The sequence below is a fragment of the Octodon degus genome, unplaced genomic scaffold (assembly GCF_000260255.1).
Source record: "Octodon degus isolate 3935 unplaced genomic scaffold, OctDeg1.0 scaffold00060, whole genome shotgun sequence".
In the NCBI taxonomy this organism is placed as follows: Eukaryota; Metazoa; Chordata; class Mammalia; order Rodentia; family Octodontidae; genus Octodon; species Octodon degus.
The window spans coordinates 8049156-8073195 of NW_004524636.1; the positions used below are offsets into that span (position 1 = coordinate 8049156).

Consider the following 24040-nt stretch of genomic DNA (forward strand, 5'->3'; position numbering starts at 1 on the left):
TCCCAAAAGTGAATAAGCAAACAGAGTCAAAAAACTGATTTATCCTTCATTTATTTCCGAGCTTTCGATAATTTACTTTGTACCTACAAAGTACGGATATCGGGATAAAAGGGAAAAACATAGAATTATAGCAGGGTGCCCTTTTATTGGAAGGTCGTTACATAACTATGATGATGATGATTAATAGTTTTTATGTTTTTAAAACTTATTCATCAAACAAAACACTAAAGCTCCTCACTTTATGTAGAAACTAAAGAAGGTGACAGCTGTTGGAAGATAGCAGGGGCTGGAGAACTACAAGAGAAAGAGGAGGACTTGTACACTCAGCGATGGTACCTGCAGGAAATAGAGCTCATGTCTGCCGTTTTAAGTACAAAAGGAGCTCAAAGCCAACCACAAGACAAAATTAATGAAATTTTAAATTTGAAGAAGGAGAAAAGCAGGCTAAGTGAGCTGAACTGAGTTCACAGCCTGCACTTTTAGCCTAAAGAAGTTAGCAGTTCATGTTCCTGGTTCAGTTGCAGGCTGATGCTGTGAGTTCTGCTTTTTTCCAGCCATAGCCCCTACTAGAATTGAACATTTAAAACAAAGCAGAAAGGTTCAGACACTGCTTTGTTATGTATCAGAGACGTTTCGACTTAGCATTATGAAGCTCTAGGCCAGTAGCTTTGGCCCCTGGTGCCCCTCCACTGTCAGTTTTCTGCTTCCCTCCAGTCATGGGGCGGTGACATTCTTTTAGAAAAGAAGGGGTCCACCATGGAAGCCATGGCCTGGGAAGTCTAAGAGAACAGGCCTTCCTCAGGCCTCTTAACTATCTTGACAGTCTTGACTGTCAGAGCAGAGCCAGGATGAGGTGCAAAGCAGGGCTTGCGCAGGGGCCTGGGCTGCACAGCACATTATGCCGAGAAAGTGGCCTGTCCAGCTTCGGTAGACAGTGGAGTCATGGAGACCTGAGGCAGACACTACAGAGAGCCACACCTTATGTGACTTTCCTCTCAGGCCTTAGGCCTTGGTGTTAAATTCTGAAAACTGTAGGGCGCTTCATTTGGTTTGCAGCAGGGAAAGGGTAAGTTCTGGATGATAAGTGGGAAGGAGATGTGCCTGGATGCTGTCCACAGTTTGAGAGGAGGGCATTGGCCTGAGGGATTGCTGTATGGATGCTTGGAAACATGGCGTGATTTTGAGTTTCGGAAGGAATTGGGGGATTTTCTAACCTGCTGGACATAGAAGATGAAAGACAACAGGTGTGAAATGAGGGTAGGGTTTCCCACATGGGATAGCTGGCACCCATGCTGAGCAGAGAGATTTCAGGAGAGTGGGCTGCCTCACTGCTGTTTGTCACCTGAAGTGGAAAATCTAACACCAAATGTGGTGCTTAGCTAGTAGGAAATTCATATAATCTAAGAACCGCTTTGCATATCATAAGGTTCACAGAAGTATTAAAAGTAATTCAGCACACAGGGCTTGTTAGTGAAAGTCTTAAAAATAAGCAAATGGGGACCTTTTCCTCTCAGTTCTCCACTCCGAGGGCAACTATTGGCACTTAGTGAGGTGAAAGAGTGGGATCCTCAAGGCTTCCTGCCCCAAGGCTCTGCAGTGGGTGTCACTGTGTTCCTCCAGAGGAAGAGTGATTTTAATATTGAAATACTGTATATTAGAAAAAGATGTCTCATGCCAATCAGTTTTTCTAGACTTTTAAGGCAAGGTTCAGCAGTGTATCTCTGGCCACTCTTCCCACTGTGGGAATGATAGGAGACTGATTCTGGACTTGGAGGCTGCTGTTCAGGCCTCAGCCAGAGCCCTAAAGCTCAGCCTCCTGTGTGTCTGCACTTAAGAGCCATCGGGAGAACTTTACTCAAATGTTCACTCCCTCCTGTGTGCTAGCAGGATTGGTCTGGTTTAGGGCTCAGTAATTAATATTTCTTAGAAATCATTGAACATAAATATAAAATATAGCTAAGGATAGAAACCAGTCTTAGAGGATTATCATGCGCAATATCATTGCTGCTGTGTTTATTGGGTAATAAGTGGAGTGAGAATTTTTTGATCAAATGTAGGTAGGAAGGCGATATTGTGATTCATTAGGCTGGCCTTAAAGCTTCTTTATGCTGACAGATTTGGGAGAAGGGAAAAGGCTTTCATAATCAGAGTTCAATTAAAGTTTATAATGCAAATACTTATAAGTGCAAATTACAAATTCTATATGTCATGTGGAAATCATAATATTAATGTCATTAAGCTACAACAACCAGTGTTATATACTAGCAGTATTAAGTCATCTCAAATGCAACTGACCTTAAGTGACCCAGAAATGTTCTTTGTTTTATCAGAGACATTGTTATTTAACCATTTGTAATTGTAACACTGAATTTCATCTAAGAGAAGGCATTTTCTTAGATGAAATTTAGAATAGGTTGGAAAACATTGGAGCTATTTTTCTTGAAGTCATTATCAGCTACTGCTTCTATAGGATGTATTCACTTAATCCGTAGTGCCAGGCATGGTTCTTTGGGGCTGAGATAAGTGAACAAGACGAAGTCTCAAGCTTTGGGAACTTTGTAGTGCAATCGCAGGAGATGGGCAATAAACCAGGAAGCATAGAAATGAGCAAGGAGGTTTCCTGTAATGTTGAGTATAATCACACAAAGGAGGGATCAAAGAGACAGACACTGAAAAGGTGGGAGTGGGCAGCAGGGTGGGTTTGGTGTTACAGGGAAACTCTACCTTGGAGGTCCCACTTCGTGTGCTAGATGAACAATAAGAAGAAACTAGTTTGACCAAGAACTACAGAAAAAGCTGGATGGCTTGGCAGGAGCATGCAGTGGAGCAAACACCTTTACTTCAGTTGTAGGGAGCAGAACAAGGACAAGAGGAACCTGAATCACACAGCCATCCTCAAGTGCACACCCCAAGAGCCCCAGGAGAGCCTGCTTCTCAGATGGACCTTCTCAGAGGGTCTATCACCTCCCAGGAGTGCCGCTCTAGGACCAAGCCTTCAACACTTGCATTTTGAGGGAAGGTTAAGATTCAAATTACAGTATGGCCCCAAAACTTGGGGACTACAAAGACTTTAGAAAGATTAACCTCTTTTTTCTTTCTTTCTTTTTTTATTTTTATTTTTACTTTTTGGAAGAACCAGGGATTGAACTCAGCCCTTAGTGCTTATTCTACTGAGCCATCTCCCCGGCCCCAAATTAACTTCTTTTTAATATTTCTTCTTTCTAGCTATGTCTCCACAGGTGTCTTAGTAACACTTATCTCATTTCTGAGACAAAATACCGAACACCCAAAGTTAAAAGAGTAAAGGGTCAGCTGAAAGGGTAAAGTAGATGTCAGATAGGCATAGCAGAAGAGAAGAGCTCATGGTGGGCAGAAGGTGGCAAAACAAACAAGGGACAACCAAGCATTTTCTATGCATTATATCTTATCCAGGCTAATTAGGACAGGTAGCACTGACTCTTAATCTTAGTGCTCTTGATCTCAGCATTGCACCATGGATCAATCCCAGCATCACACACTCTAGATTCAGTCACCTTGAAAAAAGTTCCACCTATGACTTCATGAAGTTTGGGGGCACATCTAGGCACAAGCCACAATATTCTCACCTTGCCCCTCCCAAAGACTCATGCATATTCATTTATGCAAAACGCATTTAGTCCATCAGAATTGTCAAATCCTTAACAATTGTAGCATGGCTGAAAAGTCCAAGTGCAAAGTCTTGTCTGATATTTCAGTCAAATCCTTAGCTTCAAGCCCCTGTATAAACAAAAAGAAAGTTAAGCACTTCCACCATTCAATGGCACAAGATAGATATTTTCATTCCAAAAGTTATAAATAGAGGGATAGCAAGGAATGGGAACAAGCAAGACCAAAATACAGCAGGGAAAACATTAAATCCTACAATTCCATTTCCAGCATTCCCAGCAATCTGTGGCACATTATGAACTCTAAAGAACTTGGGTGGCTCCACCCCTACAGCACTTCTGATGCTTATGGCCCCTGTGGCTTTTTTCTTTGGCTGGATTTGCTCACTCCTTACAGTTTTCCTTGGTCAATCCACATTCCTAGCTTCTCCAACCATATGAGGTCTCCACTGCACCTTGGGATTCACACTCACACTCACAGCTTCACACATTGCCTGGCCTTCCTGGTTTCTGAAAACTAGGTGGAAGCCTTCCTGACCCCACAGCTCTTGAATTCTGCATGTACCTAAAACCAGCACCATGAGGATGAAGCTCAAGGTCTGCTGCCAGCTGGAACAGTAGCCAAGCTTCCTTCTCTCTTGGCTGTGGGGACCAGTGCCTCTGATCCAGTTGCCAGGAATCACTTTCCTAGGCCACTACCATTCTGGAACATGGTGTTCTGGAGCTCTCGTCTTAAAGCCAAGTCTTTCACTTTGCTGGAGTCTTTTTGTTTCTTGTGATGCCCTCAGAGCATCTTTTCTATTCTCCTGTTCCTTCCTGAAATCCACCTTTCCTGTACTTTATCTTTGCAGTCCACAGTTTTATTGGAACTTCTTTTATGAACAAGAGCAATACATTTTAAATCATTAGGCTGGGCTCTTTGCACTTGATTCTAAACATAAATCTGCCTAACAGCCTCCAGCAGTAGCCGTGGCACCACCTTAACATTAGACTGCCATGAAATTTTATTTGCCAGATTAGTACACTGTCTTTAATCTCAGTTTCAAAAGCAAAGTCCCTGGACATGAGCAAAATTCAGATAAACTTCTTTTTTTTTTCTTTTGTATTTTAGTGGAGGGTCTACAGGGACTACAGGGTCTCACTACACAGATAGGACTTGTAGTGATTCTCCTGTTTTGTTTCCCAAGCACTGAGATTACAGGCACATGCCACCATGCCCAGTCTCCATTGCTGTCTCAGTGTGCCCCAGGGCAGGGCTGGCCGGGGATTGAACCTCCTACTCCTGCATCTGTCTAAGGAGTTGCTTTAATCTGCTGAGCTATCTGGCCTGTCCTAGATAGACTTTCTACCAAGGCATAGTAGAAAGTAGTAGACATTCCAGTGCTACTTTTTCAACTGATCCTTCCCAACCTCTTCCTGCAAGCCATGTGGCTCCTGAATCACATGATCATGTGGGGTCACAGCAACAACCTCTTGTCTTTGGTACCAAATTCTGTCTTTTCTCTCACTGATAAGATAAAACACCCAATACCAAAAGTTAAAGGATGAAAGTTTTATTTAGCTCACAGTTTGTAGTAGTTTTGGTCCATAATACGCTGACACCAAAGCACACGGTAAAGGAGCACCACAGAGGAGAAAAAGTTCATGGCAGGCAGAAGCTATCAAAGCAACCAAGTGACAAGTGACCACAATTCATTCTATCCCTTATATCTTATCCAGGCTACGTAGGGCTGGTAGCATTCATACCATTAATCTTCATGCCCTTGAGCCTAGCATTGCACCATGAATCAATCCCAGCACCACACACTGTAGATCAAGCCACTTCTGAAAAAGCCCTAATGTCTCAGTTATTCTTCTCTTGTTAGTGGGATAAAATACCTGACATGCAAAATTAAGGAAATTTAGCTCACAGTTAGTGGAGGTTTCAGTCCATGCTCAGCTGGCTCCAAGGTAGAGGAGCACATGGCAGCATAAAACAGCAAAACAGCAAGAGTAAATAGGAGGAGTAATGGCAACGATGGCAACAGAGGGCAAGTCTGTCTCCCTTACATTGCATTCAGAATATCTGCCCCAGTTTGGGTGTAACATTTACACCTATAAACCAAGTGGCACTTACATCTGTAATCCTGGCACTGGATCATAAATTAATCACAAAGTCTAGTAGTCTGTCCCCTAACTGCATGGGGCTTTGGGGTGACAACTAGACACAAACCACGACACCTACTTATAACTACATGAGGCTTTAGGGGGACCTCTAGACATAAGCCATAACAGTAGACAATTTTCTTTCTTACTTATGTTCTGAGATAGTATCTTGCTGTGTTTCCCAAGCTAGCCTCAAAGTGGTAGGCTCAAGTGAGACTCCTGTCTCAGCTTGCCTGGTAGCTATGACAGCAGATGCTGTTACTATACCCAGATCCACAAAATAAAAGTTTGTGGTTGTGTTATTGTTATTGTTATTATTGTTGTTTTGTGATACTGAAGATTGAACCCAGGCCCATGCATATGGCAGACAAGCACCCTGCCACTGAACCACATCCCTGGCCCTAACAAGTCATTTTCTTAATATCTCTGCCCTAGAACCTAGGAGATGTGAAGGCAGATGTGTCTGAAGAGTATCAATATTTTATTGAATGATTCTGACTCTGTACCCACACACCTTCAGTGCCTTTTCTTGTCATTAGAGCCCTGTGAGCTCTTTCTTCAGTGATGCAGTTGTTTCCAGGCCCCTGAGCATTATACCCAACACAAAACATCAAGAGTTAACATCAGCCAGTTGCTTTGGAAAATGCACCTACATAAGTTGCTTCCTCCAGACCAGCCTTTGAAATAACAGTAAGCTTAATGTTCTGTGTCATCTAAGCATGACATATTTAAGGAAAGGCATGTGTGGTTTGGAGTGTTCTGGAAAGTAAGTGGACTTGAAGACAAAAGACTTTGGTTTGAACCATGACCCTGACATTTACAAGTTGTGAGCTTAAGCAAGTTCCTTTGCCTGCTTCAGTGAAAATGGTCTTGCCTTAAACGGGAAAAATGTACCTCTGACAGAGGCTCCTCATAGGATAGTGGGAAACACTACTCATGTGTGTAGATGCCTCTTCTGAGAGAAGTTTTCATTGTCACTGAGAATGTTTTGATGTGTTGCAAATGCTTAGCCAGAGTGAAGGAAATGTCCAGTCCCTAACTCAAAGAGCATTGTTACGTAGTGTAAGAGGCTGTAACTAATCATCTCTGATCATTAGTAATGAGTCAGGCTCATAAAGATGAATTTCTAAAATTTCTGGGAGTAAAACGGATTTTGGTTCTTTAACCTTTGATTCTCTGCCTTCCATCAGAAAGAAAAGTTTTGTTTTTAGATTATTTTTTAGTAGGAATCCAGGATGATTTTGGGTTTGTAACAGGCAGACCCCTGACCCTCATGTGTTCCTTTACTTGTGCATGAACTCAAAGAGTGAGTTAAGATCAGTCTACAGGCCAACTCTCCATCCCCATGTGCCCCTTAGAGTGTGAGGTAGAGGAAGACAGAGCCACTTTTGGAGAAAAAGAAAAGGTGCTTGGTGGGAGCAATAAAAAAGAACATATGTTAAATGAGAGGCCCAACAGAGGGTGCTAAATTGCATAGACAGATCTAGACCCAGTGCATGGAGGAATCTATAAGTCCTGGAATGAGCTTTGGGGTGGGATCCAGCTCCATGTTTTGGGAGCTCTTCCAGGGGTCCTGATGACCCAGCTCAGATTTGAGAACTGCGTAGGCACAGGCCAAGGTAAGATGTCTTAGACTCCTTGTTTGGGTGGCGCTATGACAGCTCAAGCTTGACTGACTTCACAGGAGAGTTATACTGAGGACAAGGATGAGCCTGGCTTGAGCCCCTCTAGGCAGCATGACCTCAAATCTGGAATGCAGCCATGAGAGAGAGAGAAGAAAGGGAGTGTATCAGGAATACAAAGAGACAAGGGTTTAAGAAGGGTTCAGTTACTGGCAAGAATTACATCAATTTTTGCTGTTTACCAAACTTCTCTAAAGTTCAGCTACTCAAGATAGTGACCATGTGGTCCAGGAATGAATCAGGCACATGGAAACATGAAAGCTCGCTGGGTCCACTAGGAGCTGTTTCACTTTACCCTAGATGGTTCGCATCCACTTCCTAGCAAGTGGAGCTACTTGTTTCTGGGCTCTAGCCGATGTGTGCTCCTTTTCCTAGACTCCAGCAAGTCACAGGCCCAGGCAGTGCAGAGGCATATAGGCATATTCTTAGTTCTATGCGAGAAGATGAAAAGTCACTTCACAAAGGGTGCAGATGTAGGGAGGGTGGAGGATCGTGCCTCTTTTGTGAACCACCTTAGTTACCTTAGGTCTTTTCTGTGCAGCTGAATAGCTCATGTTGACAAGGCCTAGTGCAAGTTTCAATACATTTTTCTCTATAAAGAACCAGATATGATGTGTTTTAGTTCTTGCCAGCCATGCAGCCACAGCTACTTCACCTTGTCCATGGAGCACATAAGCAGCCCCAGAATATAAGCAATGGGTAAAGAAGCCCATGGGCTGTGTTTTCCTGAGGTTGTGTTGTCAGAAGGGGACAAATTTGACCCAAAGGCAAAGACATGTAGTCTAAGGGCGAATGATGCCATATAAACACAATGACAAATTAGTTTTCATGGTAATGATGAAGTAATTTTAGTGTCAAGTAATCACTCAGTCTAGCTTCTCTTATGACCTTGTTGTTCTATTTTTAATTCAGCCATCATCTGTTCCCATTCATTCTATCGATAGACCATTGTGTCAGCTTTTGCCACAAAATGGGGCCCCTTCTCTTTCTTTTTTCATTCACTCTTCCCATTTGTGCATTTTTTCCCCTCTCTGTGAAGTTCTTTTGGGTTTGCTTTTGCTCATTTCTTCACAAAGGCACAAGATAATTTCATTTCCTGGAGAAACAGAAGCATCTCACCCATGAAATAGTGTCTGAGTCAGTCTGGTGGAAAACTCTTTGGACTCAAGATCCCTGCACCAAGGTTGTGAGGAAGACAGCTTCTTTATGGGAATACATGAGGTGCATCCATTAGGAAGCTGGGGAAAAAAATCTGAGGTGGTGTCAGCTTACAGGGAGCTCATGGGAACAAAACAGTGAGTCAGTAATGTCAAATTGGAAGGCACTGGCTGAGCAGCTACTTAATTTCCAAATATAACGGTGGTATGCTGAAGAAGGTAGTTAAATCTCTAGTGATGAACTAGAAGTGCTGAATTCTGTATAGTCTTTCAGCCTTCAATATAAATGAGAAAATATGTGATATCAGCTACTATAAGCCATACTTCTATGCTGCCAGTCGCTGGGATGGTGGGGATGAGGGCATCATCTTAATTAACAGTCTCATGGGGCTCTGGGCTGATGGTGCCATGGCCCGAAGATGTCCCTGCCTTCATTCTTTTTTCATCTTCTCATTGGAATTGTACTCCTTAAGTGTGTGTGGTGCAGCCTTTGAATTAATAGAGTTTACTCAAGTGTGAACAATTGGTCAGAGGAACTAGGCAGCATATTTTAAAGTGAATAATTTCGAAATTGTTTCTTGCATAATAAAATTGCATTTTAAACCTATGCAATTTCATGGGAGTTAACTAAGTTCCTCAAAGTTATGAGGGACTGGTTTTATTATTGCTGTTTGGGTGCTTTTAGATAAGGTACTGTGTTAGCATTCTCTAGGCAGAACCAACAGGAAATGTATGAAAAGCCATATATTTAGAGGTTTTCTTAGTAAGGGGTTGGCTCACATGGCTATGATGACTGAGAATTCCCAGGATCTTCTGTCTGTATTTTGGAAGCCAGGGATGCCGTTCCAATTCTACCCTGAAGCATGAAAGCCAGGGAAGATGGCAGTGTGTTATGTCCCAGACTGAGCCTGAAGGCCTGAGACCCGGAGCAGCAGTGTCCAGGAGCTGCAGAAGGTGGATGTCTCGGCTCAGAGAGACAGAGAAAACTCACCCTTCCTCCACTGTTTCATTCTACTTTGGGCTCAACAAGTTGGGTGGTTGTTGAGCATCTGCATGGGTGGGCATGGGTTGTCTTTACTCAGCCCATCATCTCCAACCCAGGAACACTCTTACAACCATACCTACCCCCCGAAAATAACATTTGTCCAACTCTCTGGGCTTCCCTTAGCCCTTTAAAATAGCTATCACTGGGGGGCAGGGAGATGGCTCAGTGGAATAAGCACTTTCCAGGCAAGCACAAGGGCCTGAGTTCAATTCCCAGTTCTCAAAAAAAAAAAAAAAAAAAACCACAAAGGAAAAAAAAAATAGCCATCACTGAACATTTTTTGTGATTACAGTACAAACATCTACAATGAAGCGCTCCTTCCAGGTGCTGGTCCTTATGCTTGGTAAACTGTGTACAAATAATGTTTCATGCAAGCCTCATAGCAGCCCAGTTGTTAAATACGTCCTTATTTTAGGCTCAGTTGACAATCTATAAAACTGGGGTTCAAATGCTTACACGCATGGCTCAAAGTCCCACAGTCTGATGGCAGGCCCAGCAGAGAGTATCCCCACGAGCCAGGCCGCCTTGCATCTGCCCACATGGTCTGGATGGCAGCATCAGCATCACCTGTGAGCCTGTGAGAACTGCGTGCTACCAGAGCCTAGGGAAAGTCTGCGGTGGGGTCCAGCAGTCTGGGCCTGGCGAGCCCTCCCAGAGATTCTAATGATACAGCTCAAGTTTGAGAACTGCTATGTATAGAGCAAGGAAAAGGATTTAGACTTACTTGGAACAAATCCGTTTAAAGTTCATTATGCCTATAATCTCCCTCAAACAGGCAGTTCTGATAAAAGGAGGAAACATTATCCAATAAAAGTTTTAGCGGCCGGGGAGATAGCTCAGCAGTTTAAGTGCCTGCCTGGCAAGCGCAAAGACCTGAATTTGATCCCTGATACCACATACCATGCAGGCCCTGAAACTCTGGGTGCACTGTGCCAGCCACCCAAACTGGCTGTGGTGGCACACACCTGTAATCTCAGTGCTAAGAAGGCTGAGACAGGAGGATCACTGCAAATCAGGACTACACAGTAAGACTCTGTATCTAGTAAATAAATAAATTAATTAAAAGGAAGAATGAATTAAATGTTTTCTTCTTCTACATTGGGCAGGGTGGATTCTCTTGGGCTCTTCCGGTGGTGAGGCACAGGGCAAAGTGCTGGACAGCAGGCCCTGAAGATCCTCAGGTAGTTGGGGAGATGAAGTGAGATTCTTTTCCCGAGTTCACAGATGAAGAATGAGGAGCGTAGACCCCATTAAGAAGTGCCTCCCGGCATCCTGACTGTGAGCCCATGTCCAGACTTGGTACCTAGGTAAAGAACACAGCTACTGTCTTTGTGACCCAGAATGGCTGTCAAACAGAGAAACACTTTTTGAAGATACATACGAATATAAGAATCCTGTAATGAAAAGCAGTCTTTTTCCAGTTCAGCAATAGAAGCTAGGACCAAAGATCTGTTTAACTCTTTACTCACTATTGACTGTGTCTAACAGCAGAAAGACTGCACAACCAATTTTTAATCTATTTCTTTTGGAAATATAAGAACGGAAGAGTTTTGTTTATACATAACTGCCCCTAAGTGCCATTGACCAAATAGGACCGGCACAGGGAGAGAAAAAACAGCCTATGAAAATAGAAATCTATTAACAAGGGCTTTTTAAACCTCAAATTTAGAGGGAGAAGTGGTTAAAAAAAAAAAAAAAACTAAGTGAAATAAACCATAGTAAGAATAGAGTATTTCCTTTCGTTTGATGGGAATAGACATGATTGCCTCAGTCAGAAAATCCAACATTTTAATATTTGATATTTATTTTAATAATTTGTTAAAAAGCAAATGATTTTTAAAGTACTTTCCCCTAAAGCCAGAAATGCTCCTGTTGCTCTGAAATGGCACATTGTCAGAAACTTCTTCAAGCCTAAGAGCAGAGCGAGTGGCAACTTCAGAGGTCCTGACCCATGCCACACTACAGATGCACTGGCTTCACCCTGCTTTCCCAAGTCCCAAAAAGGACAAGTGACCTTTGGAACTTCAGGGAGATGCATAAAAGAGCCACGTTTTTGAAAGCTGATCAGACCCAAGTTGCCAGGATATTGTTTGCAAACAAAAGAAAGGTTTTCATGCTAAGTAGTACTTAGGGTAAAATCTTTGCCAAAGAGCTCTTTCTGAATGCTTAAAATACAGACTTGGTTAGGGATCTGGGCACAAGCAGAAACAGTTTCAATTTTGGATATGCTTCTCAGAAATGTAACCCTGACTTGGTCTGTGATCCACTAAGCTCTAAATCAGAGCTCCTCTTGTTGTTTTTGTTTTGGGTTTTTTGAGACTGGGTCTCACTATGTAGTTCAGCCTGGTTTTGAACACATTATGTAGCCCAGGCTGGCTTCAGACTCAGGACTGTTCCCCTATGGCAGCCTCCCAAGCACTGGGATTACAGCCGCACACCACCAGGCCTCACACAACTTTTGTTTTTACAAAAGGGAATTGGTAATACCTCCTTGCATAGCCACTGGAAGAGATCAGACAGATCCTTGTTAGAGGATAAACCAGTTCACTCCTTTTTTGGTTTAGACCTGCAATAGGTTCCTACCTGGGGGGACAACTTCCCTTATCTTTGGTGTGGTCTACAAGTCCCCTTCTGGATCTGTCCTGTCAGTGTCCCTGGACACGCCGGCACACTGTGACCGCAGGACCTTTCCCTGGTTACCCTCTCTAGACTGCTGTCTCTTGTTATCAGTCACTTCACTCTCCTCAGGCTCTGCTTAAATGTCACTCCCTGCATAAGGACTCTTACTCACATTACACACAAACCCTTCACTCTCTGGATGTGTTTTTCACCCTCACACCTATCATTACCCAATATTCATGTAGTTTTTGTTCATCACCAAGCCCCACCCTCAGAAAGTAAGACCTGAGAACAGAAATTACTAAGACTCAAATTCATTGCTATGGAAATGGTCTTTAATTTTTAAGGAATTTTTAAAGATCCCAACAAACTGGATCTGAAATGCTCTTTTGAGATCTGGAAAAGTTTTAGCAAAAGCTACCATCCGTATTGGTCATGGTGCTGTATGGATTCAATCTCCACTCAAGGGATACTCACCAGGCGGCCTGCGTTCAGCCTCCTGCTGCAGTCATCTTCAGCCCTAGCTGGTTCCTGCTTGAGCGCAGCAGACTCTGGAGCTGCCTTTCAGGCCCCACGTGAGTCTGTGCTGGCGGTGCTCTTTGTACCATACTCCCAGGCAGAGCTGTCCTTAGAGCCATACTGCAATCCCAGATTCTCTATCTGCAGTCCTCCATCCTCTCTTCTCACAGGTGCTGACTATAGCACGGTTTGGAGACTCTTCCTGTCTTCTCTTGGTTCTGTTCCCCTTTGTCTTTTGCCCTAAAAGATCTCTCACATGTCCAGCTTTGGGAGTGGATGTTTCTGTGGCCCCACATGAGTGTCCCCTTCCCCCAGGGGGAGGGTTGCGCACAGACCCTGAAGGACTCCGCGGGCATGCTCCACAGCTGGCTCTACTTCCTGTAGATTTCCCGAGGTGGTGGCAGTGGTCTTGTATGATATCCCAGAATTGGAGCATGTCTGTTAGACAGAGTGAAAAGTGCTAGAGCCAGCCTTGGCCCCAAGTGCCAGTGGGGACTGTGTATTTTTGAGACCAAAAAATGAGCCATTCTGGAAGAATGAGTACAAAAGGATGGGCGTATCACACACTGCTATAAAGAAAAGCATTTTCCAAAGCTGTATTGTGTATGGGGGAAATGCAGACATCCAAAGGCAAGTTGCATGAAAGCTGTTGGAGATTCTTTTCCTTTCAGTGATTGTGTTCAATTTCGGGATGTCCATTTGGCAATGGAGTGTTGCCTTTTCAGATATATGTCTTCTGTAAATAACTTGGTTTTGAATTTATTTTTTTTTCTGGAGCACATTATATTATAATTAGAAATGCTTTGCTGATAACAGGGGTTTGTCAGCTTGCAGTCAGGTTTCAAGTATGTCTTCAAAAGTTCTTAGAATTTTTTGGAAGGAACATGGGTGAGGTGCCATATGGGTTTTTAATATTTGTGGTAAGTGTTTACTACAAATTGTGTTCATCTGCCTGCATAGTTCTGAGTAATTTGGTTCCTTCAATTTGTCCTGTTTTTGTTGCTAAGGCAACTGTTTTGACAACTGTGACAGTTTGCTTGTCAGAAAAAAAGTCTCTTTGAGAGAAACTACCTGCACCCCTTGAAGACGTACTTCATTGACTTTCATCTTCTTTCTGCAAGATGAAAGGAAGTCATTGAATATTTTAAGAATCATCTCTTGAAGTGATATGTGGCAAGAACCAGGACTCCACCTCACAGCCTCACAGCATAGGACACCTCGGAGAATCAGTATTCAGATTTTACCTTAAGACACTACCCTCAGGGGTGCCCCAGGGCCAAGGGAGGACAAAGAGAGAAAGGTACCAGGAGTGTGGTATCTTATACTGGTTAACCTTACAGATTCAGTACCAGCAGTTATAAGATCTTTGTCTTAAAGTTAAAAAAAAAAAAAAAAAAAAAAAAAAAAAAAAAAAAAAAAAAAGAAAGAAAAGGAGGACATGCGAAGTTATGGTGAAAGCATCTTGCTGAAGCTGGTTTGGCTGAGAGAGATAGCTGAGGTGGCGGAGCACAGACCCAAGTTGAACAGATGCAGGCTTTCAGTAAGCCTGATTCCATGAAAATGTACCAGATTGGGGCTTTCCCCCTGCACAGACTTGAATTCTAGATTAGTGGAAGTAGGCACACACTAGGCTCATTGTTGTTTGTTATGTTCCCTAGAACAGAAGTGGATTTCCTGTCCAAATACAAAAGTTGATTTGCCCACGTTATGTAGTATCTATGTCCTCCTAGATGATTTGCCCAAACTCAGTCAAAATTGGCTTTTTCATCTATACAGAGCAAGAATGATGGTATTTGCCTCATTTGTTTATTTGATGATTAATAATGTTAGCAGCACCCATATAATAATATTACTGTTATTGCATTGACATTCAATAATAATTGAGTTCAGTAATTATATTAAGACTCAATAATTACCTGCTTCAGATTATATATGAAGCTGATTAATACCTAGAGACAACCTATGATTTAAACAGTTGCTGGGGGCCTTCCCATTAGCTCAGTTGTTTAAGTGACTGCTTAAACAAAGCAATCAGGATGCTGTGGTTCGATCCCCATGTCCTCAAGCCCTACCAGACCTGCCCTGAAGGCATCCCGAGCCAGCCCCAAACAAACAAACAAACAAACACTTCTGAACTTTGGGCTGGGGAGATGGCTCAGTAGAATAAGTGCTTGCCTGGCAAGCACAAGGGCTTGAGTTTGATCCCTGATTCTGGGGGAAAAAAAAAAGTTGCTAAGAGTTCATGCTTCCCAGGTTTACAAGGTCTCCTTTGGAGATAGGAGTTTGTATGCAATTTAAATTAGTAAGATCCCCCATGACCTCTTCCAGAATCAGACTTCTCTTGTTTTCCTCCAAACTCGCCAAGATCTTGTTTGCTTCCTTGCAGTTCATAACAGACCAGGGAACAAGGAGGGTAAGTCCCATGTGTACCCAAAGGTGATGCCTGCTTAGAACTATTTATTTATTGATTATCTGACAGGCAGGTGGTGAAAGGCCTAGGGGATTAAGGTTGTCCTGAATGGTCAAGGTTGGCAGAGTAAAATGGGCACAGGTGGTTTCTAAAATAAAGGAAACTGGTTCCGATCCAATCCACTCTCCTGCGAGTACTTTTCCGCCTTCTCTCTAAAATTTAATTGTCTGATATAATGACCACTAACCACATGTGGCTACTGAAATGAAAATTAATTCAAAATAAAATAGTGCATCTCTGTTGTACAGCCCACATTTCGAGGGCTGCGTCACTGCCTGTGGCCATGGTGACTGTGCTGGGCAGTGCCCATTTGGCACAGTCCCATCATTGTGGAGGATCTATAGGACAGTGTTGGTCTAGTCTTCACCTGACAGATTCTCACGGAGCTAAGCAAGATGGCATTTGTGATGTGCTGTGTTCAACAGCCTTAAATTCAGCAGTAGCTGTGTTCTGACAATTAAAACTACCACTTTTTTTCAGCATTCACCTTGATGCAGGCATGTAGTTGTTCCCAACCTTAATTCTTTGGGAGCCCTCTAGGATTGATATCCTAACTTCCCATAGGGGAAGGGAAGCTTGATGAGGTTCATCAGCACTGTTACTAAGGTTGTCCAGCAGGAACCATGCGAAGACCCACCCAGGCACTGTCAGCTGCAAGGCCACAGCCCCAAGGCCACTGTGCATCGCTGCCTCCTGTGAAGGTTCTCTTTCTCGAAAGGCTTAAGCCTCCAGGTGCCTGGGCCTGCCCTGCCAGCCCCGCCCCCGGGGCACCCTGAGATGGCAGTTGAGACAGGGTGTGCTGGTGCGTACCTGTAATCCCAGCTCTTCGGAGGCTGTAAACAGGAGGATCACTATGAGTCCAATTTAGTAGTGAAACCCTGAACACCCTGTAGACCCTTCCCTAAAAGTACAATAAATAAATAAATAAATAAATAAATAAATACTTCAGGTGCATTGCAAAAGCCATCGCTATTCTCTGTGTCCCACCCAAATATGAAAGAGAAACTTGTCATTAACAATAGTTAATGAAGGTAGAGCTAGTCCAAAACAGCTGTCCCTGGCTGGAATAAGGCTTGACTATACCCTACTTGATGTCGCAAGCCCCATAGTATAAAGATGCAGATTTCAATTAAGGAAGGGCAATCAAGGTGAGGGAAAACACAGGACTGAAAGGGTAAGAAACAACTGCAGTTCACAACAAAAATGATATAAATTAACCACTATTTTTTAGAGCCCTCACCAACTGTAATCCTAAATGACTCTTCAGCCTGCTGAATTCTCTGCCACTCCTTCCTAGAAGAAAGAGGATTAAATGTTCTTCTTTCATAGAATACTTTTGAAATCAAAATGAAGAAAAAAATACTTTTACTCTAACTCAATTTGCAAATCACTTGTATATTTAAAAAAAAATAGATAGGCCAGGGAGATAGCTCAGCGGCATAAGCGCCTGCCTGGTAAGTGCAAGGTCCCAAGTTGAGTCCCCGGAACCACAAAAAAAAAAAAAAAGAAAAAAGAAAGAAAGAAAGAAAGAAAGAAAGAAAGAAAGAAAGAAAGAAAGAAAGATGATATCAAGTAATATAGAAACAGCCTGTGTCCCAAGAAAATTTATACTAAATGTAAGCCAGAGCCTGAGTGTCTATTTGTTGAGATGAGAGTTGTCTTTGTAAGGCCCTCAGTGTAGGGATCCCAGGGCCAAAACAAGCTTCCTATAATAATGATCTCGGTACATGTAATGCTGCTTGCCTCTCAAATCCAATGCCCCCTGGCCAACATTTGTTCAGTAAAAAGCCTCTTTCTGGCCTTTCTAATCCTTGCCTACCTGTGACCCAAAGAGTTAGGGTGGATAAGCTTAGAGGTCAGTGAGTTCTATGTGGTGACTGTCATGAATGCAACTGGGTCCTAAAAGAACTGAAATTCTGGGCCCCTCAGAGAAACTCTGTTGTGTTTTATTTCCTTACCAGCAAGTTCTGTGACCACTTATTAAGTGCAAAGGAAACCGATTCAGAAAGCAGGAGGAGCCTAGCTTTATTTTACCATCTTCCCTGCGGTGCCCAGATTCAGACGAGATTGTTGCTGATTTGAGGTCATTACTGTTTTGCTCTAGTCAGGGAGCCATAGCCCGAACTCTAGGCAGGATTTATCCCTGTGAAGCTTAAAATGTGTTGGGAAGAAAAGAGATTAGAGGTCCTGTGCGTTTTCTTACTGGGGTGTCAGGTAAATCTTTGTGTTTGTTAGAGGGAACAGGCGAGAAATCTAAACAGGTCGAGTTCTAGTTCTTTGCAGCTGTTTGCCACAGGACTCTCAGATTTGCTCTGGGATTTTTCATGGGTAGTTGGAATACATTTGGTTGAGAAACTTTTCAGCTGCACTTGATGAGCTTATCGTGGGCTTTGTTGTACCCCATCTTCAGCGTCAATCGTAACCTTTAGCGAGGAGCTGCTCCTGACAACCTGTATGTTTTTGTGCTGTGAACGAGGTGGGCCCCTGGTAAATATTTGTCTCTCATTTCGCTTTTGTTGTAAGGGACTCCAAAGCTAGATTGGCCTCCTGTACTGTGCAGGACCTTCTGCAAGTGTTTCTGAGAGCTACCTTTTCCTTATTTTACTATTCTATTTATTTTTCTTTTTGCTCAAATTTCTTACGGGTTGGAAATCATTTCTTCGCAAAGGCAGTATGCTCCTGCTTCAACAAGAATTCCGAGGAGGTGGCTCCAAGCTCCCCCATCCACTGCTCTCTAAGATGAGTGTGCATGAATTAGAAAAATGTGCACTTTGCTCCAGGCAGGCAGCCTGAACTTGGGACTCTTGTATTTGCTGTTCTCTCCACTTGGACACCTTTGAAGGACTATCTATGAAAGGTTCTGGCCTACCCTAATCCCCTCCACTCCAGCAATTTTTGCTCATCTGTTTTTACATTGGCCTTCTGCAAAATGTTTTATTTGAAAAGCTGTATTCATTTGTTTTTTTCTTTAATCAGAGAATTCATTGTAGAATGGCTTTGATGAGCTAGGAGCACAGAGTAAACAAAACTGCTTTAAGGATTTTGCTCTCAGGAAAGTTCCACTGTAGAATGGGAGTCAGTCCACAAACAAACAAAAAAGAAATTCAAGAACTCCATCCTGGGACTGGTTCCAGAATGACAATAATCAGGATACTCAACAGAAAATAAAAGGAGACACATAATATGGAGATGGAAAAAACCTTTCTGAAGAGGCAATAATTAAAGCAAAGCCTAAAGGAGAAAGACTAGCCAGCTGCCAATGAAAGTAAGAAGAGACTTTGAGCAGGAGAAACTGCAGGGGCAAAGGCCCTGCAGCTTGGAAGTGTGAGGGGCTCAAGGACAAGAGTTCTGACGATAGTGGAAAAGCAGAGGAATGAGGAACTGAGGATAGCCTGCCATGTGATCGGAAAAATTCAGATTATCAACCATCTTTTAGGCCATGATAACAGGTTGAGATTCTAGCTTAAATATTTTGGGAATCCAGTTGTGATTTATTTTAATGAATTGATTGAATGTTCATAGTGGCTACATGGCTGCTGTGGGAAGAAAAAGTAGAAGAGGAAAGATCAAGCCCTATGAGAAATGATAATGCTTTAGACCAAGGTCTTGGTGGCAGAGGTGGAGTGAAATGAGCACATGTGGAAAATGCTATGGGGCAGAACTATTCATGGAGCTGAGAGGCACAGATGAGAAAAAGTTAAATGTGACTCACTTTCACTGAGTGATTCGTTCCTAGTGCCATTTATCTCACTAAAGAAGTCTTGTGATGAGAAGCCAGGAAAGGATAGCAAATGAAGACTTCATATGTGGACACACTGATTTGGAGACAAACAAGTAAAAATGTCCAGGATAGCATTAAACATTTAAATTGAAACTCACAGAGGACTGGCTTGGTCTTTTAAATTTGAGGGTCACCAAGAAATAGTTGAAAGTGAAGCCATGGGACTTCATGAGGTCTAGGAATGTAGTAGAAATGACAATGTCCAGAACCAAGTCCTGGCAGGGGACATGTATATGTTGGATATGTAAGGAAAAAACAATGTTAAGGGAATAGAACACAACCAAGATTCCAGGAGTGGTGAGTATTTCAAGAACATCCAAATGTTCATAAATTAAATCATATGTGTGGATTGCATTTGGCAGCATGCTGAAGGAGCCAAGGAAGTTGTAGAACATAATAGATATGGAAATCACATGGAGTCAGTCAAAGCCAGCCTACAAGAGAGACAGAGACAGTGAAGTTTGACATTTCAAGGTATGATGTTTTGAAGAGGATAAGAGACATGGAGTAGTTAGGTGCAAACAGAAGTACAGATAACTGGAACATATTGTATGCTGATAGGTATAATGTAATGAGAAAACAAAACGTAATATGGGGATCAACTTGGGCCTCAAGTAATTGCGTTGGTTGTCAAGGGAAAACTGAGTCCAGAGCAGATATGAGGAAACTGACCTTGGGTAGGAGAACGCATGGAGTATCAGGAGGGAAGAAGATGAAGGGTTTCCTTCTGGTGGCTTCTGCTGACTCCATGAAGTACTGTAATTTGGCCTGAACTGACCAAGTTTTAAAAAGTGAACCAATTCCCTTAAAGTGTCGATTACCAACTAGGAAAGACACATACAGTATTGGAAGTGGTGGTTGAATATCTATTTGAGGTGAACAGCTTTGGCCTTAAACAAAAGCCACACAATGCAGCCTACAGTGATAGTAATATGAATAAGAAAAGAACTGAGTGTTTGGGTCAGTCAGACAGAAGATGAGATGGGAGCAGAGAACATCGGGAGAGAGTGATTGTCACATTGGGTTGTGGTGCTGAAGCCAGAAGAGGGGAAAGGAAAAGGAGAAAGAGTTTGGATGGCAAGAAGTTGGCAGGAAGTTACAAAGAGGTCACACACAGAGAATGACAACAACAACAATAATAATAGGAAAAAGGGAAAAGGAAGAGGAGGAGAGGAGGAATAGGAGGAGGACGAGGAAGAAAAGCCAAATAAATATAAAGGAAAAAGAAGAATCCTAGAGCTAAGGCTGACGTGATTAGGTCAATGGTCCAAACATGGGATGTTAGCTATCAAAATTCCCAGGTGGAGATGATAAGCTCTGGTAGAGAAAGAGGAAGCAAAGAAATCTTGGTACTCGAGAGCACAGAGTTGAAAGTGAGGCCCAAAAATAAGCTAAAAAAGCATTTGCATTTGGTATATGTATTTCATGGATTATCCTATATGTTTCATGGAAGTCCTTAAGTGGAACACGATGACAAGGGGCTCATCAGTAACACTTGGCTGTGGATCTGCTCTCGGAGCACCATCCCCCTTAGGTGACACTTCTTAACATGCTGCACCACAGTCCCTAATTACCAGAAGGGAATTGCTGGGGAAATATTCTAAAACATGTTAATGTTCATGTCACAATTAGTTGATAATTCTCATTTACTAGTAGCAGTATGACTCCCACAGCCTTTTTGCTAATGTCTAATGCATTTTGTGTGATGTAGAAGACCTCTCCAATGACCCTGCTTTTATTCGTATGACAAAAGTCCCTCTCCAGAGTCAGGTCAAGACTGTGTATTTGCAAATCCTGCTGTTCCAGCAGGGCAGAGGTACCCACCAAAAAAATTGAATTCTGAGCGAAGATTTTTAAAATGGGTTGAACTGTCCAAAACTATCACATTGAGGGTCAAAATATGTCCCATACTAACATTTGTTTTATTTATTTACATTTATTTATTTATTTGTTTATATATTTATTTGCTGTCGGGAATCAAACTGAGGACCTTGTGCTTGTCAGACAGGTGCTTGATTAACTGAGCTATCTCTCCGGCCCCCATATTAACATTTCCTATTGGTAGTGATTTGCTGTAGCTGTTGCAGATTTGAACTGTGTGTTATTGACAATAGCTACCATTTACTGCACTGGAACTTGGTGCTATGTGTATATACCCTGCCTCATTTAATTTCCACAGCAAACCCAGAAGGTGAGAAGGTAAGTACAAATACTTGTACTTATTAAACAAGCATTCTGAGACTTAGGAAAAGTTCACTGGGAGAAGACAAATACAAATGGTGCGATCAGATTTTAACTCTGAAGGCAGAGGTTGGACCAAGGCCTTGCCTTTGTTTTATTCATTGCCAGAAGGCTGGTGGCTTGACATTGGATTTACTTTGATGAATGCTGTTATTTCCTTAAAATATATATAGAGAAATTTTGATGGTTGAAAGTAATTTTGATGTCCTAAGATCCTTAAAGTCTTAAACTTGTAAGTGCTATTTATTTGGGGTTTTTTTTATTTTTGGTTTTTTTTTTTGCGGAACTGGAGATTGAACTCAGGCCCTTGCGCTTGCCAGGCAAGTGCTTATTCTACTGAGCTATCTCCCTGGCCCCTTTATTTGTTTTTAAATCACTGCATTGATCCATGCTTGCCAGACTGTATTCTAATTGTTATTATTGCAGTTATCTAGGAGCTAGGTTCTTGGGTTCAGAGGAAAGCACTCAGATTTACTGAAGCACTGGGGCCAAGACTCAGTGTAATGGAGGGCTGGTGTTCTGAGCCCACTTTCTCTCACTCATGCAGGATTTTCCTCACATTCCTACACACAGTGGAGATATATATATATATATATATATATATATATATATTGATTAATGAAGTCTGATTTAGTAAGATAAAGGCCTGGTGGCAAGGATTTATCAGTAGGTACAAGATACATAAAAAAACAGTATATTGACAAGACCAGTTCTTTGCTCATGGAGCTCTTGGAAACTTCATGAAATTGGTTATACCTGGCAACGTTTCTACCCGATGCTCAGGTAACAGAGAAGCAGTCTGACCCCGAGAGTGGTGAAAGTGAGAGGCTGAAGACAGATTCCTGTCTGGGTAACCATGCTAGCCTCTTCCTAGTTTGTGACTTAGCCGAGCTCTTTGACTTCTTCACACGTTGGCCCTTTGCTACACCATGAGAGCAGCAATATACTCGTTTGATAAGGTTGTCTTCTATAGATGAGGATTAAAGGAGCTAATTTTTATAAAATGCTTACAGTAGCAGCTGGCACATGTTAAATATCCAGTAAATATTTATCATTGCTCGCTTATTACTTTTCCCACCTTCGGAGGATTCAGTATTTCAGAAACACAGCCATCCACTTGGAGGAAGTTGCCCTCCAGAAAAATTACAACACCACAGTATTACAAATGGCATGTTAACTTTTTATTTATTTATTTATTTTTAAAATGCACATTTTATTTTTTCTCTGTTTTTTCCATAGTTTTATTGAGAAATAAATAGCAATGAGACAGTTTCAAATCAAATTGGTAGGACACTTTCAATAATTAACATATTGCATACTGTCTTCCTAGTGGTTATTTGTTGTACAAGATGCAGACATGATATCCTATTTACAAACAATATTAGAACAAATCCCTCTATTCATTGAATTAAGAGATTGTAGCTATATATCTATCCTAACCATTTTGAATACATGGATACAAAATGGTCATTCATTTGTATCCACTTTTTTTTTGTTTAGTTCTATTATTTAAATATTATAGGTGTGTGAACTCAGCAAAATATTCCAAAATAGTCCAGTAGTCCATAATAGTATTGAGTCTTCCACTTGACTGGCAATGTCAGAAGTTGTTGACCTTCGTCCCCTACAACTGAACATAACAGCATGGCTTTACTTCTTATACTTTGTTTTTATACTTTTCTGCTGGATGGTTAAGACCAAGACAAAGCAAGACATATGTAACAAGAATTGTAGCTTTTGGATCTGATGAGGTCAGTGAAGTACCCTCAGGATTTATCCTGAGACCCTGTACTGCAGTTTGCAGATCTTTTGTCAGTGTCAGCCACATGGATGAGTCATGGCCATTGCTTGGCCAATTTGTTCTCTTTGAAAGCCTGAGAGAATGTTTTCTCTCCATGTGACTCTCCTTAGGCACACTCTACATCATTGATCTCTTTCCTCTGGGGCCTCATAATCTCCTTGATCAGAAAATTTGGGACACGACTGAGTTACATGATGTTACAGTACATGTTCTCATATGTTCTGAGTCTTAATTGACCTTGGAAGGCTAAGGCCAAAATGTTGGCTGTCCTTTCAGCCCTCCTTTTTCTCTAATTTTTGGTCTGCAAACTTAGGTTGTTAACCCTCCAGAAGAGACGCTTATTGTTATTACCATACAACGTAGGCTGTTGAGCTTAACCACACTATCTGTCTGAATATCAAACATCTTAGGTATAACACGGAACAGGTATTTTTCATCAAGTACTGATATGGTAAACTTTCAGTCCCTACAGAATATGATGAAAAAAATTTTAAAAGATTAAAATATATTTTAAAAAATAGGAATAAGGAATTACATATATTTACATTCTTTTGCTAATGACAAAGAATCCATTTGCAAACACAGCTCTGTTGTCCACAGGTTGCTGGTAACTGTGATTAAAATATTGATTCCATATGCTTTTTGCTGAATTTCTAGTATCAAACTCCACGAACCAGGGCCAGCCAAATAGCTCAACAGATTAAAGTGCCTGCAAGCAGTTGCAGGGGCCAGGGGATCGATCCTCAAACCTGCTGTGCTGGCCCTGACCCCGGGGCATGCTGAGAGGGTAATTGAGACTGGGTATGGTGGTGCATGCCTGTAATCCCAGCTCTTGGGAGGCTATAAATAGGCAGATCATTGAGAGTCCGATCTAGTAGTAAGACCCTGAACACTCTGTAGATCCTTCCCTAAAATACAAAAATAAATTAATTAATT

At 42.1% G+C, this 24040-nt stretch overlaps 1 protein-coding gene across 1 annotated transcript in view; it reads left to right on the top strand.

The window, feature by feature from the left end:
- Plcb4 (phospholipase C beta 4) overlaps positions 1 to 24040 on the top strand; it is a 427861-nt gene that overhangs the window by 263036 nt on the left and 140785 nt on the right. The window lies entirely within an intron of this gene.